A 23,913-nucleotide genomic window follows, 5' to 3' on the forward strand; every position below is an offset into this window, starting at 1 on the left:
CTGATGTTTCGTATGCTTTGAGCATGACGATCAGATACCAGTCTAATGCAGGTGAGGGTCACTTTATAGTTTTCAAGAATATTCTTAAGTACTTAAAGAGGACTAAAGATTTATTTTTGGTGTATGGAGAAGATATGGAACTGGTTGTAAAGGGTTACACTGATACTAGTTTCTGAACTTAATTTTTAGACATACAAGGATGATTACGAATTTATGTCTGTTTTGTGTTTTGTCTAAATATAGTTGATGTTAGCTTGAATAGTTCACAACAAGAACATTGATGATTTTATGGAAGCCGAATATATTGATATTTTTTTGAAACAACCATGAATACTGTTTAGGCATGTCCTTAGGAAATATCGCCTTATTAATGAGATTAATGATTAAGGAGATATAAATGTAAAGTGCATAGTAATGATAGTGTTGCAGACCCACTGACTAAGGCTTTGTCATAGCAGAAGTATGATGGTCATACTAGTTCCATAAGTATTAGATACATGGGTGATTGGCTCTAGTGTAAGTGGGAGATTGTTAGTGTTTGTGCCCTAGAGACAACACTATAATGTTTTAGTTTAAGATATTATAATTATTAATGTTTATGTTCTATCGATTATTCTATTTATAATTTATTAATTCTTAATTTAATGCGATATAAATATCCTTGGAATATGATATGCAATTCTATATCTCTAAGTACTTGACTTAGAAATGAGATTATGAGAATAATATCAATATTCCTAAAGGTCCATAGTCGAGTATTATTATTAAGGGACAATAATAATGCATTAAGACTGGTGTGTTTGTTGACTGATGATCACATCTCATTGATCATAGGGATAGTGATACTAAAGTCAAAAACAAAGGCAGATGTATATGTACATGGTACTGGACAGACCCAATGTGAGATTCTACATGTCTGTTGTGTCATAAGTAATTCTCACAGTGATAATGATGTAATAGTCCTTAGACCTGAAGTCATTATATTTCTATACGAGAATTAATATACATTGATTCCATTAAAAGTTATCCTTGACCGGGTAATGATAAAAGTGGACATTGGGTATATTATGAATCGTATGAGAAATATGAATGATCTAGATGGGATTTAACCCTCCTATTTTAGGAGTGATATTATTGACCTCTTGTGTGAGCTAGACTATGAAATGCGTGACCACGCTCAAATGTTGATTTGATATGATAGTTTACTCATTGATCAAGGAAACTTGGATTAAACTATGATGATGATGACACATTGCATGCCTCTAGTTTAATCTATAATATTTGGTTAAAGGGATTATATTATATTGTACATTATTCACGAAAAGTTTAATCGATCACCGATTTAATTATTATTATTTGGGTAGTAATGATGTATTACTAGATGCCGCTCATTGTTTACGATTTTAAATTAGATTTAAAATTCGTTGCCAATGTAATAATAACCTATAGGGTCACACACAAAGAATGCTTGAAGGATTATTTAATTTAAATTGGATTTAAATTAAATTAAAGTAATTCGAATTATTTATAATATTAATTTAGTATGACTTAATTAATTAAATAAATATTGATATTCGAATTTACTAATATTATTTATGAAATTTATTTGTTAAATAATTAAGTGAGCCTTAACTATAATACAAATAGGATTTTCGAATTAATAATAACTCCTAATTAGTTAAGAGTTATAATTCATTTTTCTACTCTCTATATAATATCTCTTGTGTGGCTGATTTTTATTATGAAAAAGACTTTTACTAAAACCCTAGCCTCCAAGGGAGAAGATGGAGAGAGTGAGAAGAAACTAGTTTGTGCTAGTACACATCCAATCCTTGAGTTCATGTATTCGTGTGGATACCGATAGAGCGTAGATCGCGAGAGCGGGATGCGTGGTGATTGAACAAGCTTTGGATCTTCATTAGTCAACCAATTTGTAAAGCTTCTTAAGGTAAACAATCTGATCTACGAATTAAATATATGTTTTTCGCATGGATCTTGCGGTGGGTTTCGAAAATTCTATTTTTTTTACGTTTTTAATTACTGTTTCCGTTGCGTTTATGTGCTCGAAACCCTTCAACTACCCCCCTAGGCTAGGAGAAATTTATTTGCTACTAGTCTATTACATAGGAATTAATCATGGACATCTTAGGGGGACAAAGCCACACCCTACTGATAATACTTCCGTAAATGCTCCGCATTCCATGCTCAAGTAATAAGTTTGCCATCCAGATCTTCCAGGCGATAGGTTCCCTTCCAGAGTATAGCCTTGACCTTGTATGGCCCCTCCCAATTAGCTCCAAGCACCCCATGCTGAGCTATTTTGGTATTAGGCATAACCTTTCGCAACACACGATCCAACCTTGAACGGCACGGATTTTATCTTCTTATTAAAATACCTTGCGATTCTCTGCTGATATGCAGCAAGCTTTAACTGAGAGTTTGTTGGGGCTTCGTCTAACAGATCCAAGTGGAGCCTCTGGTTAACTTCTGCATCTTCTTCAACAAACAAGTCTCTCCGGAGGGATCCGGCTCCTACCTCCACGGGAACCATAGCCTCACACCCATAAGTCAGCAGAAATGGGGTTTCTCCCGTAGTTGATCTGGGAGTTGTGTTGTAAGACCAGAGGACCATGGGCATCTCTTCTGGCCAGTCTCCTTTCTTTTCTTCCAACTTTTCCTTCAAAGTATGTTTAATGATTTTGTTTATAGCTTCTGTCTGACCATTGCTTTGCGGGTGATAAACTGCGGTAAAATCCTTTTTGATGTTCAAGTCTTCATAAAGCTTCCTTAGCTCTTTACTATCGAACTGCTTCCCATTGTCAGAGATGAGTTTGTATGGGATACCGAACCTGCATACTATAAAATTAAAAACAAAGTCCCTTATCTTCTTTGCTGTGATCGTGGCCAGTGGCATAGTCTCCGCCCATTTGGTAAAGTAATCCACGGCCACCACGGCGTATTTCACACCCCTATTTGCTTTGGACAACTCTCCAATGAGATCGATTTCCCACATGGCGAAAGGCCAGGGACTTGCTAATGAGGTAATGGAAGATGTTGGGGCGTTGGAATAGTTAGCGAACCCCTGGCAGTAGACGCAAGCCTGGACAAACTTGAAGGCATCTTCTTTCATAGTTGGCCAATAATATCCTTGTCTGAGGACTTTTAATGCCAATGAACCACCCCCTGAGTGATTTCCACAAATCCCTTCATGCACCTCCCTGAGAATATAATTTCCTTCTTCTATGTCCATGCAGCATAACAGTGGTCGGTTAAATCCTCTCTTATATAACACCCCATCGTACTCAATATATCTCGCAGCTTGGTATCGAAGTCGCCGAGCCCATAGCTTGTCTTCTGGCAAAGCTCCCATTCGAATATAGTTATGAATGGGGGTCATCCATCCCTCTAGCGGGTTATCCTGTATCTGGAACACTTTTACCTCCGGAACACTTGGTATCTCTTGGATTCCCAAAGGAATTTGTCCAAGTTGGATGCTATCCATCTGCGACCCCATCTTTGCCAAAGCATCGACCTTGCTATTTTCTTCCCTGGGAACACCCTCTAGCCTGGCACTTCCAAACTTTTGTAATAGACGCTGCGCACATCTCATATATAACTCCGTCCGGGGTCCCCGGGCTTGGAAACCTCCATTGACTTGATTTAAAACTAACTTAGAGTCACTCCGAGCTATTAAATTCACCGCCCCCACTTCCAAAGCTATTTTCAAACCATTGATCAAAGCTTCATACTCAGCGTCATTATTGGTGACATAAAACTTGAAATGGATGGAATTCATCAAATGATACCCTTTCGGGGTGACTAAAATAATCTCGGCGCCTGCTCCACTATTATTCACGGCCCCATCAACATGTAAGATCCACCAAGAGTGTGGGAGTTTCTCCCTGTCATCAATGGGAGAATCTCCTGGTGAGGAAGGTTCTGCTAGCACTATTGCCTTGTCGTCTACCTCAAAATCAAACTCAAGTATGAAATCAGCCAACACCTGTCCTTTAATTGTCGTGCGAGGACAATACTCCAAATCGAATTGTCCTAGCTCTATTACCTACTTCAACATTCTTCCCGACGATTCAAGTTTATGCAGAATATGCCGGAGTGGATAAGCAGTGTGGACCTTTATTTGGTGAGCCTGGATATATGGTCTTAACTTTCTTGCCGCAAGGATAAGGGCGTACACCAATTTCTCCATACTGGTATATCTGGTTTCCACGTCCAACAATCTTTTGCTCATATAGTACACAGGCCATTGGTGGCATGCCCCCTCCTTAACCAATACCGCGCTGACGGAGTATTCTGAGACCTCCAGGTAAAGAATTAATGTTTTTCTGACCTCTGGCTTGGCCAACATAGGAGGATTTCCCAACTGCTCCTTGATTTTCAGAAAAGCCTCTTTAGAATCTGAGGTCCACACAAAATCTTTCCCCATTCCTTTGATTGCCTTAAAGAATTCTTTGCACCTATCTGATGACTTTGAAATAAATCGATTTAGGGCTGCAATCCTTTCCGTCAGACTTTGTACTTGCTTGACGCTGGTGGGAGATTTCATATCCAACAGAGCCTTGATCTTTGCCGGGTTGGCCTCAATTCCTCGGTGGTTAACCATAAATCCCAAGAATTTCCCCGATTCCACACCGAATACACACTTCTGAGGGTTTAGTTTCATTCTATACTTTTTCAGAATATGGAACATCTCAGCTAAGTCGGCGATGTGATCTTCCGCCTTCTTGGATTTTACGAGCATATCATCCACGTATACTTCCATCGTTTTTCCAATCTGCCTCTTAAATATTTTGTTTACCAATCTTTGATAAATGGAACCGGAATTGATCAGACCAAATGGCATTCCAATGTAGTAATAGAGTCCCCTATCATTAATAAAAGAGGTGTGCTCCTGGTCAGGCCCATACATGGGAATTTGATTATATCCGGAGTACGCATCCATAAAATTAAGCAAGGCATGCCCTGTCATAGCATCGACCAGCTGATCAATTCTTGGTAAAGGAAAGTTATCCTTCGGGCACACTTTATTCAGATCGGTGAAGTCCACACATGTTCTCCATTTGCCATTGGGCTTTTTCACTAACACCGGATTGGCCAACCATTCCGGGTAAAAGGACTCCCGAATTAGTCCGACGTCCAAGAGCCTATCCACTTCTTCCGCTAAGGCTACAGCCCTCTCTCCGCTTACGGTCTTGCGCTTTTGTCGAACCCCTTTATGCATGGGATCGATATTCAAACGGTGGCACATCACCTCTGGGTCGATTCCCACCATGTCAGAATGGTTTCATGCAAATACATCAAGGTTTGCCAAGAGAAATATCAAAAGACACTCTTTCAACCTTGGTGCCAACTGAGATCCAATTCTCAAAACCTTACTTGGATCTTTTTCGTCGCCAGGGATTTCAATTGTATCTTCTGCTGGCCCCATCTTCTCAGTTAGCATTGGTATCCGTGGATCTAGGTCGGGAGAATCATGATTTTCATTATTTTGTAGAGAAGGCGCATCCCCTTTAGGAGGAGCATCGACTTTCTTTATATTTTTCGAGGGCAAGGGCGCGCCCTCAGGGAGAGGGGCATCTACCTTATGCTCACCATGTCCGAGACTTTGCAAGACGTCAAATCTTCCTTCTAGCCTTTCCCCATTGAAATCTGTTTGGACTATGGTATTTGAAGATTCCTCTTCTTCCAACATTTCAATTCTGATTGTGTCTTCCAAGAACAACTTTGCATGAGGCAGTTCAGAGTTGCGCTCGTCTTCTTGCTCGACATAATAATAGACTCGGATTTCCTCGATCGGTTACTCGATACTCCTTTCTCGATCATCATCTGATGCCTCTTCGGTGTGGGAGTCCTTTCTAAAGCCCCTCATAGCTTTCCTGTAGCACTCCCGGGAGTCATACTGAGAGCCCTTTATACTTCCCACACCATTTGGTGTTGGAAACTTGATGGTAAGGTGGTGGATTGAAGTAATGACCCTCATCTCCCGAAGAAAAGGTCGTCCCAACAACACGTTGTGGGATGACTCCTGATTCTGGACTTTGAACTCGAGCATCTTTGTTACGGACAACGGGCTTTCCCCCAAAGTACATGGCAACCGAATTGATCCCATAACTCTAACTCCCGCGCCAGAGAAGCCATAGACCCACGAATCTTCCCCTGACATATCCCAATCAGGTAGCCCCATCTTCTTAAAGGTGCTGTAGTAGAGGATGTTTGCCGAGCTTTTATTGTCCACGAAGGCCCTATGGATGTTTTTGGTTCCAATCTGGATGGAAATAACCAGCGCATCATTGTGAGGGTGATGCACCCATCGGGCATCCACTTCTCTGAAGGTAATATCAATGGACTCGCCATTAAATACTTTGGGCGGTCAAGTTTCCACCCTATGAATGTCCGTGAGAGGTCTGAACCGGGGTTCCCTAGCATATCTCACCAAGGCTCGGTTGTTGCATTCCATTCCGGGATCTCCCCCGTAGATTGTTTGTATGCTGCTGTCCCTAACGAATTTATTTTTCTCCAGAGTTTCATTGTTCGACCCCCGCAGGGCTCGCATTTCTTCTTCCTTTGCTCTATCATCCTTGCGTTTCCTTACTTCCTTAACTACCCATTTACCAAGGAATCCTTCTTTGATAAGTGCATCGATCTCATCTTTTAGTTGGCGACATTCATGTGTGTTATTCCCGGATGACTCATGGTATTCATAATACTTTTTCTTGTCTCTACTTTGCCAGGATGATAGAGCCTCGGGTTTTCTAAACAGCCCTCTATTTTTGTTTACCTCAAAGATGTGCTCAATTGACGCGGCCAAGGGCGTGTACCGGCTTGTTCTTTAATCATAGTTTAAGGGAGGACTCCATTCCCTCCTCGTGGTCATGGTATTCACCCGGTTTGGGCTTCGACTACTCCTTCTGTACCTCGGGATTGGAGATCTGTCTCTCTTCCTTGCTTTGTTTCTCTGAATTACCTGCGCAGCTGGTTGTACTTCTACCAGAGATTGCTCTATGGCTTTGAGCGACTCTGCCAAAGCAAAGACGTCCTCTAGAGTAGTTGGGTCTTTTCCTTGCAAGTGTTTCCAGAAGTCTGAACCAACCCTTAGTCCTGCAATCAAAAAGCTCTTTAAGGCTTCGTTTGAAGCTCCCCTTACGCTGGTAGATTCCGTATTGAACCTCTTAAAGTACGACGTCAAGCTTTCATCCTCCCTTTGCTTGATGTTGGCGAGGGTGGTAACAGAGGGAGCATATCTCACAGCTACTTGGAACTTGGTCAAGAAAAAAGTCTTCATTTGATCCCAGGAAGTGATTACTCCCGACCCAAGCTTTTGAAACCATTGTTGGGCACTTTCTCTAAAAGTTGCTGCCAGGAGCCGACATCGAGCCAAGTCTGGGACTTGATATACATCCATCTCTATATTGAATCGGCCCAGAAATTCCACGGGGTCTGAGCTTCCGTGGAAACGAAGATCGCTAGTAGTGTTGCGATATCCGGCCGGCAACTGTGCCTCTCTTACAGCCACCGAGAACGGGGAAGGGATTTTGGCTGTGGTTGTTACTCTGCCTTCCAGATGGTTAAGTAGCCTTTTTATATCACCCACATTGAAGGTCCCCATACCTGGGATAGTTTGCATTCGAGGCTGCGGACCTTGGGGTTGCGGTGGAGGTACCTCTACTTGGTTCCCACTTGGAGGGGCTTGCTGCTGGTTCGTAATCTAGGCATCTTCTGGTATCACAATTACTTCGGGGTTCCGACCTTGATCCCCCCCTGACTTTCTCCTTGACCTCGACCGCGGCCTCGAGCCGTCCCGCGATCATAATTTTCCACATCTCTATGATCATCATATTCGGCATAGTTATCGATGTCTGCTCGATTATACCATCGGGCATCAATGTGGCCATGATAATTGTCCCGAAGATACCCATCTAAGTACCTACCTCGGCCTCCGCCTCTTCCTCTCTATTGGGGTCTTCTCCAACGGTCGCTTCCATATCCTCGACCATATCGGTCCAGCGATTTGCGGGAATGAGCTCTCTCATGATCGCGGTGCCGCCCATGATTTCCCTGGAAATTTAGGGGCACACATATTGTATCATGGGGCATCGCATCTCCACGATCAGCTTCTTTTTTCCATTTAATTAATAACATTCTTAAATCATCATCGCCTAAGCGGATCCCCAAGCGATCCTCTAAAGATGTGAAGCCTTATTGCCGATTCTCCGGCATGGACTCCGCCTGTCGGCGTTCCTCAAGACTACGTCCAGACCGGTGCGGATGGGCAGCCCCCCGGTTATCCGTCCGCGGGATTTCTCGACCATCAGTATCTTCTTCCACCAGCTCGATAATTGGGGATGTACCATTGGAATAGTTCAGGCATCGCGGGGTTATCGGCACACGCCCTCCTCCAGTGTCACCGTGGCCGGCTGAGTCATCTTTATCAGTCATAGGTGCTTTTCTAGGTGCATGAGTAGCACGACTACGACGAAGGCCCCTTCTGGTCTTGCACCGCTCTACGGTGCACAACCTTGAATCGAAGCCGTTCAAAGCATCGCCCATGCGATACAGTTGTTCCAGCAAGTCAGCGTTGCTGATGAGCACAGGCGGCTGTCCCCCAACATCCGGAGTGGGACGATCAGTCATCGGTGGAATGTAAGGTTCATGTTCATAGCCGTGATCAGATTCTTCGTCAGAGCTTCCATCATAAAAACTTCCATCATGATATTGAGACATCCTTCCTCCTAGATGCAGATCTTGATTAGCTCCCTGGCCAAGGATAACCCTCCGCTACTTCGAGACTTCACGGATAAGGCATCTCCCTGGCCAAGGATAACCCTCCGCTACCAGCTGTTTCTCTAATCCGCGGACGCAGGTATAGCCGTGGTTCACCCCAAATGTTGGATGCATCCTTGTCCCCCGATAAGGAGCCCCTACCAGATTACATGACAAGTGATCTGAAGCTTTTAGGTGCAAAGTGCAGGATACTCCGGAGTCTCCCAACGAGGACACCCGTTGACTACAGAGACAGAGCTCCGAAAGCACACACCATAATTTACCCCATATCCCCAATAAGGACACCCATTGACTACAGGAGGAGGTCTTCAATCATTAGGCATACCCCTGGAGGTCTCTTACCACGGACACCGCCTTTCCTGTAGATATGCTATAGGAAGGAGTTTTTCAATAGAGTACCTGCATCAAATAAGTTAGTAATAATAATCTCCGTCTTCTTTGAATCTTCCCAAGAACTTGGCCAAGCAGTCATGTCAGAGTTTTCTCAAAGGTCTTCTCTTCATTCGGGGCGCGCCCTAAGGCTCACCATAGGAGGAGATTCAATCAGGGAATGCTCCATATTTCCTTAATAACTGGGCGCACCTTTCTACCATGATGAGGGCGCGCCCCCTTATATATGAGGTCCATTGACAACAACTCCTCCATCAGCCATCAAAATATAGGGCGCGTCGCGCTGACTTTCCTTTTTATAAGGAAGATAGCCCTACCTGTTCCTTAATTTAGGCATTTCTTCCTTAATTTTGATTTCTTTATCAATCTCAGTCTGAATATTGTTTATACCAATTTTTGGGCATAACAACATAAATGATGAGTAAAAAGATAAATAGAGAGTGAGTTTAAGAAAAAATATTGGAGAAATTGTTTGATTTTGGCTTTTAACTAATTGGGAGCTCATTTATTTATATTATTTGTAGTGAAAATGCAAGGAGGTTGTTGGAGTTTCTCTTAGTTGTTTTTTTATTTATAAATATTGTACAATATCTAACGTATATCAAATACAAATTGATTGTTTATCAATGTGGATTATATACATACAAGACATTACCAAATTACACAATGTTTCTAATATAGCTCATTAAGCAATATATATATATAATATTCTTGTTTGTGTTGTATAATTTATATTTAATAAATGAATATAATTAGGATAGTCAGTGTACATTTAAAACTAAATGATTAAACTAAATCTGTAGAATGCCGTTAGTATGTTTACAAATAAAAAGCTAAAAATTAACATATATGTTGAATATAGAGTTGACCAAAATTTTGAATTTTATTTAAAAACCTATATTTACTGGTCTGTATTAATACTAATTTCACTACTAACTTACAATTAATTTACTCAATTTAAAAAGATAAAAAATGCATAAATGAAGTCAGAATGACTTGCAATCATAATATACAATAATGTAAAATTTACATTACTTTTAATACTAAAGTTAATTTTAATGAAAAATATTAGTTTTTGAAATTCAACGTATGTATGGGAAAATGTTAATTTTTTATTTACACTACTGTTAACAAAGTAAGATTGAGTTATATGTATGTGTGTTAACAAAGTAAGATTAAGTTATATGTATGTGTGTGTTAGCATGTAAATTATTGTATGTTACATTTCTTAGTAAATTATGATGGTTTCAATTAGTTATATGCTAAATATCTGATTTATGTACATGTATAATCATTATTAACATCTAGTGAGACAATTGATTACTTAAATAACATGCATTTATAATCATTCAAAAATTAAAATTATGTAAAAAATAAATTGCTATAATTTATATATGGTATTCACATTATCACTGACAAACAATTCATATCTATTTTTTACACAACCGAGTATCAATCATGGTTATAACATAAAAATAAATTATAAAATTTTAAGACTTATTATTGATAGTCATGATTTTTTCAAGAATTCGAAGGAAAAATTATAATTATATCATTATTTAAACCATTTTAAAGTTTCTTTCATTACGACTCTAATATTTCTTCATATAATAATTTGATAAAATTGTATACTATTATCCCAAAAGTAAATATTTTTCAATTCGATAAAGTTTTATCAATATCAATAGAAGTGGTTAATTTCTTCAAATTATTGAACAATATATATATATATATATTAAATAATATAAAATATATTGAATAAAATGCTACAATATAGTAAAGATATAACTTTTATTTGAATAATTTAAAATATTAAAATAATTCAACACATTTATACAATATTATCTTAATGAATGAATATTGCTTATATAAAAGAATTCTTTTTAAAAAACTAGTTTTTTTAAAGTGAAAAATGAAAAATAAATAGATTTAATATATCATCGTAGTTTTAACAAATCTTGTGAGATCTAATATCAAATTTCAAATATTCTTAAAATCGGCACAAATTCCAAAAATAATAATGCGTTACCAGTGAAGTTGGTAATTTTAATATAAATAATCAATTGACTTGATCCTATAAATACCTCAAACACATTAATTTATATTAACATAAGATATTAAACATTATTGATAAGATATTCTCGCCTAGCTTGTAATTTAAATTTACTAAACGTAGAATGTGACGATATTTTTCGGCAGGATCATGCAGTCAAATTTCGAGTATTTTTTAAATAATGAGCCAAGTTCTAATTTCAAATTCGAAATAAACTGAAGTGCATTGACTCATTATGATTCAAACTTATCTAAAATATGTAATACCAATATAGATTATTTATATATAAGCGATTCTATTTTCAATATTTTTTAAAAAATTATATAAGTACATTTTAATTACTTTTTATAATAAAAAAATATGTTAAAAATATATGAGATACATTTTTAAACTAAAAAATGATTAATAAATAAGATAATAATCCATTTATACTATGCCTAACTTTATATCTGAAATTCAATTCTTTAAAATTAAATGTACAAATATTCAAGTAACTATCCTCTTTTTTGTGAAATTCAAGTAACTATCTTTAAAGTTAAATAAAATATTCATGTATCAAAGTTACATATTATGTGTATGATAATAAGCACATGTGACAATATGGTGTAGTGGTATGAGATTGTACATATAAATGAAATATCTCGAATTCAATTCTCACAAACTACATTTTTTATATAAATATTAAAAATAGGGGTATTTTAGTCTTTTCAATGAGACTTTTTAATCTCATGAATATTATCCCCTTGTTCTCTTATTATATATAGAAGAGAAATAGATTAAATATCATATATTTAACTTCTGTTCTATTATTTAATGATTCTACAAATAATATTCTTGAAAGCAATCACATACTGTGAATAATTTCATATTTTCTTAATAAAATTGTTAATAATTTTGGATTTTTAAATAGATATTCTTTTAATCATATTCTAACACGTGTCTTGATTTAAATTTATAAATTGAAAAATATTTATAAATAACATTATTTTATAAAATTATAGTTAGTTGAAAATCATTTTCATTCTTTAAAATTAGAAAATTTTGCAGAAATGAATTCACTAAAAAGATTGTTGAGCCAGAGACAAAAACACAGTCGAAAAGAAGCCGAAATTATGAATATTATGGTAAATGAAGCAGTAATTATGATGGAGTTCATCGATATTTTAGATCAACCACGAGGACACGAGAAAATCCTCCAATCACCCCCGGCAATGTTTATCAAGCGAAAAAAATCTCATGGAAGATTATTTCGGTGATCGTCCAATATTCATTGAGAGCGAATTTCATCGGAGGTACGAAATGCACCCCGTATTTTTAATCGTATCATGACAACTCTTTGTGCTCAAGATTATTACTAACATCGAAAAATATATATAACTGAATTACTAGCTACCCCAACAAAAGATTATTGTTGCACTACGAATGTTAGCTTACGGTGCAGCTACCGATCATTGTGCTGAAATATGTAGAAGGGGAGAATCAACTACACTTTGATCGTATGAAAATTTTTACGAAGAGTACTTTCGTGCCCTGACACTGACGAATTTATGAAGGCTTTTAGTCAGCTTTATTATTTAATGGTCCCAAAAATAATATTTTTAAAAATAATCATAAACTATGGATAATTTCATATTTTCTTGATAAGATTGTTAATAATTTTAGATTTTCGAATTAGTGTTGTTAAAATCGCATTTAAGGCTCACTTAAGCGAGAAACGATGCGATGCGAGGCTGAAGCGTCTCGATTCAATTATGCGATGCAAGTTTGATGAAGTGCGCAAGTTTGATGAAGTGCGCTTTTTGGTGCGCTTTGTGTGCTTAAACGAGATGCAAGAAATGCAAAAAATGTGCTTTTAAATTTTATACTGATGCTTCTTTCTTTTATATATTTATATAGATATATATGGTAGTTCAGTTAAACTTAGGTGCAATTTCTGTGGAAAAAAAACATATGGTGGATTATTTAGTTGATCATTTATATTATTTTGTTACAAAGACTTCATATTTTTGCCTTAAATTTTAATATGGTTATTATTAACATATTATGACAATCTAATTTATTGATTACATGTTAAATTTATTGTTATATATTTTTTTCAAACTATTGCATTTTTTTCAGAAAGCGCGCTTCTCGCGTTGCGCGTTGCGCTTATGCTCCAGGAAGTCTTTGCGCTTCAGTGCGTATCTCGCGTTTAATAACACTGCTTCAAATATATTTTCATTTAATCATATTTTGACACATGTCTTGACTTAAATTTAAAAATTAAAAAAATTATAAATAACATTATTTATGAAATTATAGTAAGCTTAAAATCATTTCCATTCTTTAAAATAAGAGGAATTTTGCAGAAATTAAATCCACTAAAGATTGTGAGCCAGAGACAAAAACACAGTCGAGAAGAGGGCGAAACTACGAATACTATGGTCAATGAAGTGGCAATGATGATGAGTTCATCGATATTTTAGATCAACCACAAGGATGCGGCTCATGGCCCGGAAAATCTCCCAATCACCTTAGGAAGAGGTTAACAAGCGAAAAAAATCTCATGAAAGATTATTTCGTTGATCGTCCAATATTCAGTGAAAGCGAATTTCATCAGAGGTACCGAATGCACCCCCATGTTTTTAATCGTATCATGACAGCTCATTGCGATCAAGATTCTTACTGGCATCAAAAAGGAGATCCAACTAGATTACTAGGATTGCTCCCCTAACAAAAGATTACGGTTGCACTATGAATGTTAGTTTACGGTGCAGCTGCCTATCAATGTGCTGAAATATGTAGAATAGGAGAATCAACTACACTTGATTGCATAATTTTTTTTTCTAGGAAGTAGAAAGACTCTTTGGTGAAGAGTACCATCGTGTTCCGACACCGGCAGATTTACGAAGGCTTCTAATCAGAGGCGAACAAAGGGGATTTTCAGGTATGATTAAGAATATTGATTATATGCACCGGGTGTGGAAAAATTGTCCAAGTGGTTTGGGAGGGGCTTATAGTGGCCGAAAGGACGTCCCACTATAATTTTAGAGGCAGTCACTTCCTATGACACTTGGGTGTGGCACACTTTTTCGATGTGCCTGGAGCTCAAAATAATATAAAAGTTCTTGGCCAATCTCTAGTGTTTGATAAAGTCATCACGGGAGATCGCCCAACAATGATGTTTCATATCAATGGCAAGAGATACAACAACACTTGCTATCTTGCTGATGGAATCTATCCTAGGTATTCACATTTCTAGAAGCTATACCAAACCCTGCCACTCAATCACAAAAATTGTTTGCTCAGAAGAAAGAGGCGTATCGTAAAGATGTTGAGAGGTGTTTTGGTATCTTACAATCTCCATGGGCTATTCTTCGTCAAGGTGCTCGAATGCACAAGCATTCAACATTTAAAAGTATCATGATGAGTTGTATCGTATTGCATAACATGATAGTTGAGGATGAATTTGTGGAAGAAGAATTTGTACAAATGATAGAAGAAGATATAATGAATCCATCAACATCACAGGTTTATATAGGCCGATTGATTATTTTGGTGTTTGAATTCTTTTTGCACCAGTACGAAGAGATGGAAGAAATTAACATGCATTTTGTGATTGTATTGTAAACTTAAAATCAACTTATATCCATACAATGCTTCAAAATCATTTGGTATAGCACAACTGGAAAACAGAAGTCAATCCTTAGTTATAGATGTCAAATTATTATTTTATGATATGTACGACTAGAACTTTGAAATAAATTTATTTTTATTGAATTTAGAAATATTGAACATAGGAGAATTATAAAACAGATTGCATAGTCGAATTGAAAAATAAAGTACATAATTGAATTAAAAAAATTACATATTTGACTGAGAAAACATAGTACATATTTATTTTTATCATAATATTCATCATCAAAGCGAGGAACATAAGCATCATCACTAGTAGTGTTAGGAATATGTTGTGAATTTGATGATAAGTTAAAGAAAACACTTAGGAGATTTTATATAGTGATCTTGCAGCCTTCAATGGATGATCACTTTAACATCCGTTGAAAGGGTAGCTTATGTTACAATAAGATTAGTAGCATATTTCTGCATATTGTAATGCCTTAAAGAACTAGATGTTGTAGAATTTTTTTAAGTCATGTTGACTACTAGATTGATATGCAAGATTGGCCAACTATAAATATTAGATGCCTTGTAATCTTGTATAAGTGAAATGGAGTTAACTACCATGAAGATAGTCTCAACAGATGTTCCACAAGGCTTTAACAGATGATCATGTAAACCTTCAACGGATGTTCAACCAGACTCTCAACGGATGATCCAACGTAGTCTCAACGGATGATCTAACTGAGTTTCAATGGATGAATAAATTCAAAGGAGCAGTTGATAGTGACTTGACAATCACATGCGTTGATTGTATGAAAATGGAATATGGCAGCCTATTTACAGGTTTTAGAGAACAAAGAAGCATTTCCAGTTCCATGCTAAACTGAAGATATTCAAAGATGTTGGACTGAGAAATGAAGGAGTATGAAATTAGATTAGAAATATTTTATCTTATTTATTTGTCTTTTTATCATGTAACTTGGTGATATATAAACCAAGTGTAGCAAGTAGAAAAGTATCCAAGTTAGTAAGAAATTACCAGATAAATAGATAAACCTATATCTGTAAAGAATTTCTCTGAACTTGTAAGTTCAACTTATAAGCAGTTGTGTGAAAACATTGCATCACAGGGTTCTCATATTAATATATATCTCTGGTGGAAAAGTTCAATCCACCAGAAAGTTTTTAAATACTTGTATTTGATCACTTTGTATGTTGATTTCATCAATACTTTCATTCCGCACCATAGCCAAATCAAACACAGTTATATATTCATTTTAGGACTGTTCTTAAAATTGAAAAAGTAGCCAGAATTACATTCAACCCCCCTTCTGTAATTCTTTGTTAGATTGTAAGGGAATAACAATTGGTATCAGAGCAAGCTCTTGAAGAAAAAAGAGTTTAAAGATCACAACAACTAAAAAGATGAGCAGAAAAGATATTGGAGTAAAAATTCCATTTCTGGACAAAGACAAATATCACCATTGGAAGGTGAAGATGCACCTGCATCTCCTCTCTCAAGATGAAGAATATGTGGACTGCATTGAGAAAGGTCCACATGTCCCTATGAGAGTAGCTACAGGAAATGAGCCATCCATCCCAAAGCCTAGAGCAGAATGGTCTGATCCATATATTGAACAAGTTCATAAGGATAAGAAGGCCATGAACAATTTTTTAAAGGTGTTGATAGTGACATGTTTGGCAACATCATCAATTGAAAAACTGGCAAAGATGTATGGGATATAATTCAAGTTATATGTGATGGAACTGAGCAGGTAAGGGAAAATAAAATGCAACTCCTGATTCAACAGTATGAGCATTTTATAGTGAAGAAAGTGAGTCACTCACTGATATATTTAACAGATTTCAAAAACTACTAAAATGCTCTAAAGCTGCATGGAAGAGTCTATCAAATAAAAGACTCAAACCTCAAATTCCTTAGATCTTTGCCAAAAGAATGGAAGCCCATAACAGTCTCACTAAGAAATTCTAAAGATTACAAGGAGTATACCTTGGACAGACTGTATGGGATTCTAAAGATCTATGAGCATGAAATAGAGCAAGATGAGAAGCTGGAGAAAGAAAGAAAGAAATGAGGGTCCATTGCATTGGTTGCTGAGCAATAGAAAGAGAAGGAGATGAAGGTTGAAGATGTGGAATTTGCACCAAACCCTAGAGTTTGTGAAGGCAAAGAATAAGGGCTAGTAGCTGAACATGAAGGACATCTTAGTCAAGATGACATGGATGACATAGATAAGCATCTGGCTTTTCTATCCATGTGGTTTTCCAAGCTCAAATTCAAGAAGAATTTTGGAGCATCCAATCCAAAAAGAAACATGGTTGACAAGTCAAAATTCAAATATTTCAAGTGTGGCTTGAGTGGTCATTTTGCCAATGAATGTAGAAAGCCTGATTCTGATAGATAGAAGTTTGAGCCTGTGGATTACAAAAAGAAATACTTTGAGTTTCTCAAACAAAAGGAAAGGGTTTTTTAACTCAAGAAAATGAATGGGCTGCTGATGGACTAGAAGAGGATGAAGATACAAGCTATGTCAATCTAGCACTTATGGCGAAATCAGATGAAACAAAGGTCAGTTCATCCAGTAATCAGGTAATCACCACTAATCTAGAACAATTATCTAAAGCTGAGTGTAATGATGCCATAAATGACATGTCTACTGAATTATATCATCTGCATGTTACACTCAAGTCTCTCACTAAAGAAAACAATAAACTTAAAGAGAACAATTTGTTTTTAAATGAAATAAATAATGTGTTAGAATCTCAATTTGTTGAGGTTGAGAAACTGAAGATGGAGTGCAAGGCTGCCAAAGATGAACTGACTGAATCCTTAAAGAAAGATGATATTTTAAGAAAGTAACTTGAACGAGAACAGGAAGTAATTATGGCATGGAAATCATCTAGAGATATCCATGCTCAAATTGCTAAAGTTCAAGGTATAAAATCCTTCTGTGATGAGAGAAACTGAATTCCAACTTGGAAGAAGGACTTTCAACGGATGTGGATTCGACGGATAATAAATGTTATCCGTCGAATTTTCAAAAGAATTATCCGTTGAAAGACAAGGAATCACATCTGTTAAGTGAAAGAAAGCCATCTAACAAATCCCTGCTAGCTAAGTTAAATGAGAAATATGGATCAGTTTCTAAAACTTTTGTTCCAGGAGAAACAAGTCAAGTAAAAAAGAACAAGAGGGTTATTATAGGCCATTTGTCAATCAAAAAATTGAATGACAGATTGGAGAAAATTGAGGTTAAAGTAGAATCTAAAAGGAAAAATAATAGAAATGGGAAAGTTGGAATTAACAAACATAACAACTACACACCTGATAAATATGCCACTAGAAAAACCTGTGTGAAGTGTGGTAGTGTTAATCATTTGTCTGTTAATTGCAAACTTGATATGTCAGCACCCATGTCTGCACCTCCCCCTTTTCTTAACATGCCTACCATGCATGTGAATGATATGCGTGCACATAATTTGAATGCACAATTTGCTAATATTCCATTTACACAAAATCCTTACTATGCTGCATTTAGTATGCCACAAATGCTATTTAGCATGTCATACTGGAATAACATGTTTGTACAAAATATGTCTTTCCATGTTAACCAGCCTATGCATGATAATTCTGCAATGATGAATGGTTTTAAGGGTTCTACTCAATTGACCAAGAATGAATTTCAAACGCCTAAGTCAAACGAGGACAAGCCTAAGAAACCTAAGAAAAAGGCTAACAAAACAGGACCCAAGGAAACTTGGGTACCAAAATCAACTTGATTTGATTTTATTGTGTGCGGGGAAATAGAAAGAATCTTTGGTATTTGGATAGTGGGTGCTCAAGGCACATGACTGAAGATTCTACCCTGCTCACTGAGTTCAAGGAGAGAGCTGACCCAAGTATTACTTTTGGAGATGACAGCAATGGTTATACTGTGGGATATGGCTTAATTTCAAAGGATAATGTCATCATTGAGGAAGTTTCCCTAGTGGATGGAATCAAGCACAACTTGTTGAGTATCAGCCAGCTTTGTGATAAGGGAAACTCATTAACATTTAATTCTGAAGCCTGTGTCGTGACCAAAAAGAAAAGCAACAAAATGGTCCTTACTGGAGTGAGAAAATGAAATGTATATCTTGTTGACTTCAACTCATCAAATGGAGAATCTGTTACTTGTCTATTTAGCAAGGCAAGATGAAAGTTGGTTATGGCACAAGAAGCTGTCTCACCTTAACTTCAATACTATGAATGAACTAGTCAAGAAATATTTGGTAAGAGGCATTCCTCAAGTGAAATTCTCTAAGGATGGATTGTGTGATGCCTGTCAGAAAGGAAAATAGATCAAAGCATCATTCAGGAAGAAATTTGATTCAACAATTGAAGAACTTTTGTGTGGCGACTGAGAATTTTTCGACGTAATTAAGTCAATAAAGTATGATTTATGTGAAGTGATTATAAAATATGTGATTAAGTGATTATTAATTGTCTTTATTGTATATTAGTATCTGGGAGCGTAGATAGACGTGTTCCAATTTAAAGAGTCAGCTTAGGAGTTAAGCTGTGTTGTCGGGCCGTCAGGTAGAACGGAACCCATCCTAAAAAGGATTAAAGTATTTAAAATATGAAGTATGTGTTATTATGTGAGTTGAAAGTTTAGGTAAAGTATTGCGTTCTAGTGATGTGTCGGTCGATAATGATATTGTGAAGCGTAATTGAAACGCTGAGCATCGGGCCGTCAGGCAGAACGCGACCCGGTACGCGTAAAAAGGGATAATGATAAAAAGGGAAATTTTTATGATCAGACATGAGTTGTGATGTGTCAGTATATGTGCTTGCTTGTCTGTATGCGTGATTACGTGATCTGTTAATATTTTATGCATTTAAGGGAATTATTTGATTTAAATAAGGTTTGTTTAACCTTCGCACATTTTTATAAAATTATATGAGTAAGGTAAAGGCATGAGATTTGTTTTGTTATCTTCAAAATAGTCCTAGAGACTTTCTAAAAATGATAGACGGATTTATTTTGTGTTTGTTGTATTTTAAATTGATTTTTATGTGATAAATGCTATTATTAGCACAAACTTGCAAAAATCATATAAAATCAACCGTACGCTCAAAAGTTTATTATGAGTAATGGATGGAAAGCTAATTTCGAGATTCACGTTTTAAAATTATCATTCGTATCAAATTCATCTTTTTCGAGAGAGATATTTGCAAATCGAATTCGTTTTCTTTTAGAATAAAGAGTGAATTGGAAATAGAATAGCCTAATTACTATACTACCCTTCCTTGGTAGTATATAACCCCACCCACCCCCTCTTTCTTTCTTTTCTCACCCGAGCATCCCTCTTCTCTTTCTTTTTCTCTCATTTTCTTTCTCCCTCTCGGGACTTCTCTCTCTCTCACTCTCGGTACTCTCTCTCTTCAATCTCTCTCTTGTTCTTCATCCTCTTTCGATTATAAGACCATGATTGTGTGAGATTTTTCTTTATCTATCCATATATATACATACATGTCACTATCTTCAAGGTTTTTGAGAAAAATCCAAAGTTGGATTTGGTGGTTTGATTCGGTTTTCATGAAAACAAAAAGGGTTTTGATTCTTAAATGATTTAGAGTGAAGATATGTGTTTGCATGCGTGTATTTACTTGTGTAAATTGGTGGTTGAAGGTTGGAAACCCCCGAATTGGGGCACCACCGTGAAGCCACCGCCACCGGTGATGAACTCCGGTGAATCGGTGGTGAGTAATGATGTTAAAACTGAGCTCTAGTATCTTTAAATTAAATTTTCTGTGTTTGCATGTGGTATTTTGATGAAAAGCCAAATGGAATTGTAGTTCAAAAGTTAATGAGTTGATTTTTGTTAGTTATGGATGTTATTCTAGTATAATGTTAAAAGATTAGGGTGATTAAAGATGCAAGGATTTGAAATTAAGTTTGCATGTGAGGTTTCTTTGATAAAAGAAGAAGAGGCCGAATGACTCTTAATTTTTGGGAAGATCATGTTGATTTTTATTGGTGTGAATGATTTATTGATAATTGTTTTTATAAATTGTAGAGTAATTAGAATGAGTTATGGTTAGAGGTCCAAAGTGATGTATGCATGTTTTGATTCTTGGAAATTTCGAGTGTCTCTACTTGATTTTTAAGAAATTAAGTTGTATTAAGTGTTAAAATGAGTGATCATCCATGATTACGTTTAAATTATGAGTTTAAATGAGTTGTAAGAATGAAATTGAACTAGTTTGGGATGATATACTTGATGCATGTAAATTAAGAGCTTTGCATGTTTGATTCTTGTTGTGTTAAGTGATAAGGCCGAATAGGCCATATGAGTTAAAAGTCAAGACTTGATTTTTGGTAATTGAAAGAATGATTGAGTGTTTATATGTGAATATCTTTGGGTTTGTTTGTTGATTGTAGTATGTGGTTCAAATTAAGGAATAAAAGAAAAAGGGAACTTAGTTGATAGATTTTAAAAGCTATAAGTAATCGCTATGGTCGTAAACATTTAGCTGTGAATGAAATCGTGTACTCGTATGAGTTATAAATGTTTGATTTGAACAATAGTCAAGGTTAAGCGAGTATAAGTTGATTATTGAGTATATAAAGATATAAAGGCTATGAGAAAAGAATGTGTTATGTGCTATGTGCATGTGTGTATATAAGCTATACTCGTATAGTTCGAGTCAAGAGTATAATCGAGCTATCGTATTGAGTGAACGCTCCGGGAACGAGAGTTGAGAAACTAATCAAGGTTTTGGTTTTGATTGTAGATTCAGAGCATAAGGGCATTCAGGCTAGGAAAGGGAAAGGTATACTAGGTGGCAGTAGTTCAACCTTTGTGAAACAGGAAAGCGAATTCAGGCAAGTAACTCTAATTACTTGTGTAAATGGTTATAGAGAGGATATTGTTCATGCCATGTAGAGTATTGAACTGTTAAATTAATGAATTCTTGTTATTGATTTGAGATACCCTATCTTTGATCTTGTGAAATTGTTATTGATAAGTTTATTGATTCAACCATTTGGTAACCCATTTTCTCTATTCTAATTGTTTGTTATACCATGAACTGTTATAAACCCTATAAGTACCTTTACGAACCCCTTGTAATGATGCTTCATTCCTTGATTACCTATTTCCCTATTGATCCTTGAAATGGTTTTGATTTCCCTAACTTGAGTACCTTGTTATTATTGATTCAAGATCCTTAGAATTGATCCTTGCATATCCTTGATTCATTTCCTTAACTTTGGCTTCTTGAAATTGAATTTAAGAATGAGTTTCGACTTGAAAGAGTCCGAATGATTTAATATTCTTGGTAATGATAAAATGAATTTAGAAAACCTACTTTTTCCAACTCAAGGTTTTCCAAACGAATTCCTGATGGATTGGATTGGGACGTAAGACGCTAGTGGGACTAGTCCAGTCATAGTAAGAGGCTAGTGGGGCTAGTCCAGTTTAAGGCTTAAATTATGCCATTGGTACCTTAAAGACCAGATGGAGGTCGGTACGGGCTGATCACCCGTATTATGATGAAACGAAAGATAAATTGGTCCAATCAAGGGTTCTATATTAATTTTAAAAAGGAATTGAAACTTCCTACTCAGTAATTAATTTTTTGAAAATGAAAATGGTTATATTGCTTTGAAAAGAGTTGATTGTGATATTGTGAAGCTTAAAGCTTGTGAACCTTGATTTTTTTTATTCTATTGATCATATAATTGATTCCTTATAATGAAAAGATTGTCGATTTCCATTTGAAAGATCATTTGTGATCCTATTAATGATTTGTGATGAATGTCGGCTTTCACCCTACCTTGAGCATTATTCCCTGAAAGCCCAAAAATCTTCTTCATAACCCCCTTTTTATAACCTAAAAGATAGAAATCTGCCACCTAGAATTGATAAAGTAGAATGCCTTGAGATCAGTAAAGAACATTGTGGATTTTATATCATAGAAATGCTTTAATAGTTACTTGCTGAGTTTTATGCTCATATGTTTTGTTTTAATCTAACCATGACAGTTAAGCAAGAAGATGGCCAGGCTTAGGCGCACTGCTCGTAAGAGCGTACCTGGTGGTCCCTATCATGTTGGGGCCTTCCGGTTGCCAGAGCAGGTAGTAAAGTTTTTGAGTGAGCAAGCGCTTAGCCGGAGAGTTGTAAAGATACAATGGGTTATTTGTCGGTTCCAAGACGGGATCGACTATGTATATTTGATTGTTTTCTGGGGTTGTAAGTTATATTTTATGATTGGTAGTTGTAATCTTGTCTCATACTTTATCCTGTTTGATCCTGTTAGTAGCAAATCGGGGTTTATGCTTATTTAATTAGTAGATTATAGGTGTGTGGGTCCTCATTTCCTAACCCCGAGATTGAGGGCCTCACAAGTTGGTATCAGAGCTACAGGATCTAGTCCCTGAGACAAGTTAGGATTAAAAGGGTATTTTGGGTATATATTTATATATCGCGAGAGAGTTCGACTCATATAGAGTTGAGTTAGTGTTGTGTAAATGTTGTGTACTTGATGACTACATGAACAAAACACCTTGGTAGATTTTACTTAGTGAAAATATGTAGCACTCGACGGATTGAAAGAGATATGTCCTAAGTCCAATCATGTATGAGGATTTAGGAATAACTTTTATGTAATCTGTTTTGATTTCATTGATATTAATAAAAGACTTGTTTTGTTTTTATTGTGGGCTCTATCTATTTAAATGTTTAAATAAGATATACCACAGTTTAGAGTAAAGCTTTTTATGGATTGTGATGAGATCATAATAATGAGACCTAAAAGATGATAACTCTAAACTTAAATAGTTCCTGGTCGTAGGATTACTAACTGATAATTAATTATCCGCAAAGATCGGTACATACTATGCTTACTTCATTATGAAGGATGTCTATTCTCATAGACATTTGTGTAGTGACACTATAGCTAGTATGTAGGTGCTTATTATAGAATAAGTTCACTGAACATGACTCACACAGCTGAACAACTGATGGAGTTCACTCACGTGTCAGCAGTTGTTCACATATAG

This window comes from Apium graveolens, chromosome 8 (genome assembly GCF_009905375.1).
Source record: "Apium graveolens cultivar Ventura chromosome 8, ASM990537v1, whole genome shotgun sequence".
Taxonomy (NCBI): domain Eukaryota; kingdom Viridiplantae; phylum Streptophyta; class Magnoliopsida; order Apiales; family Apiaceae; genus Apium; species Apium graveolens.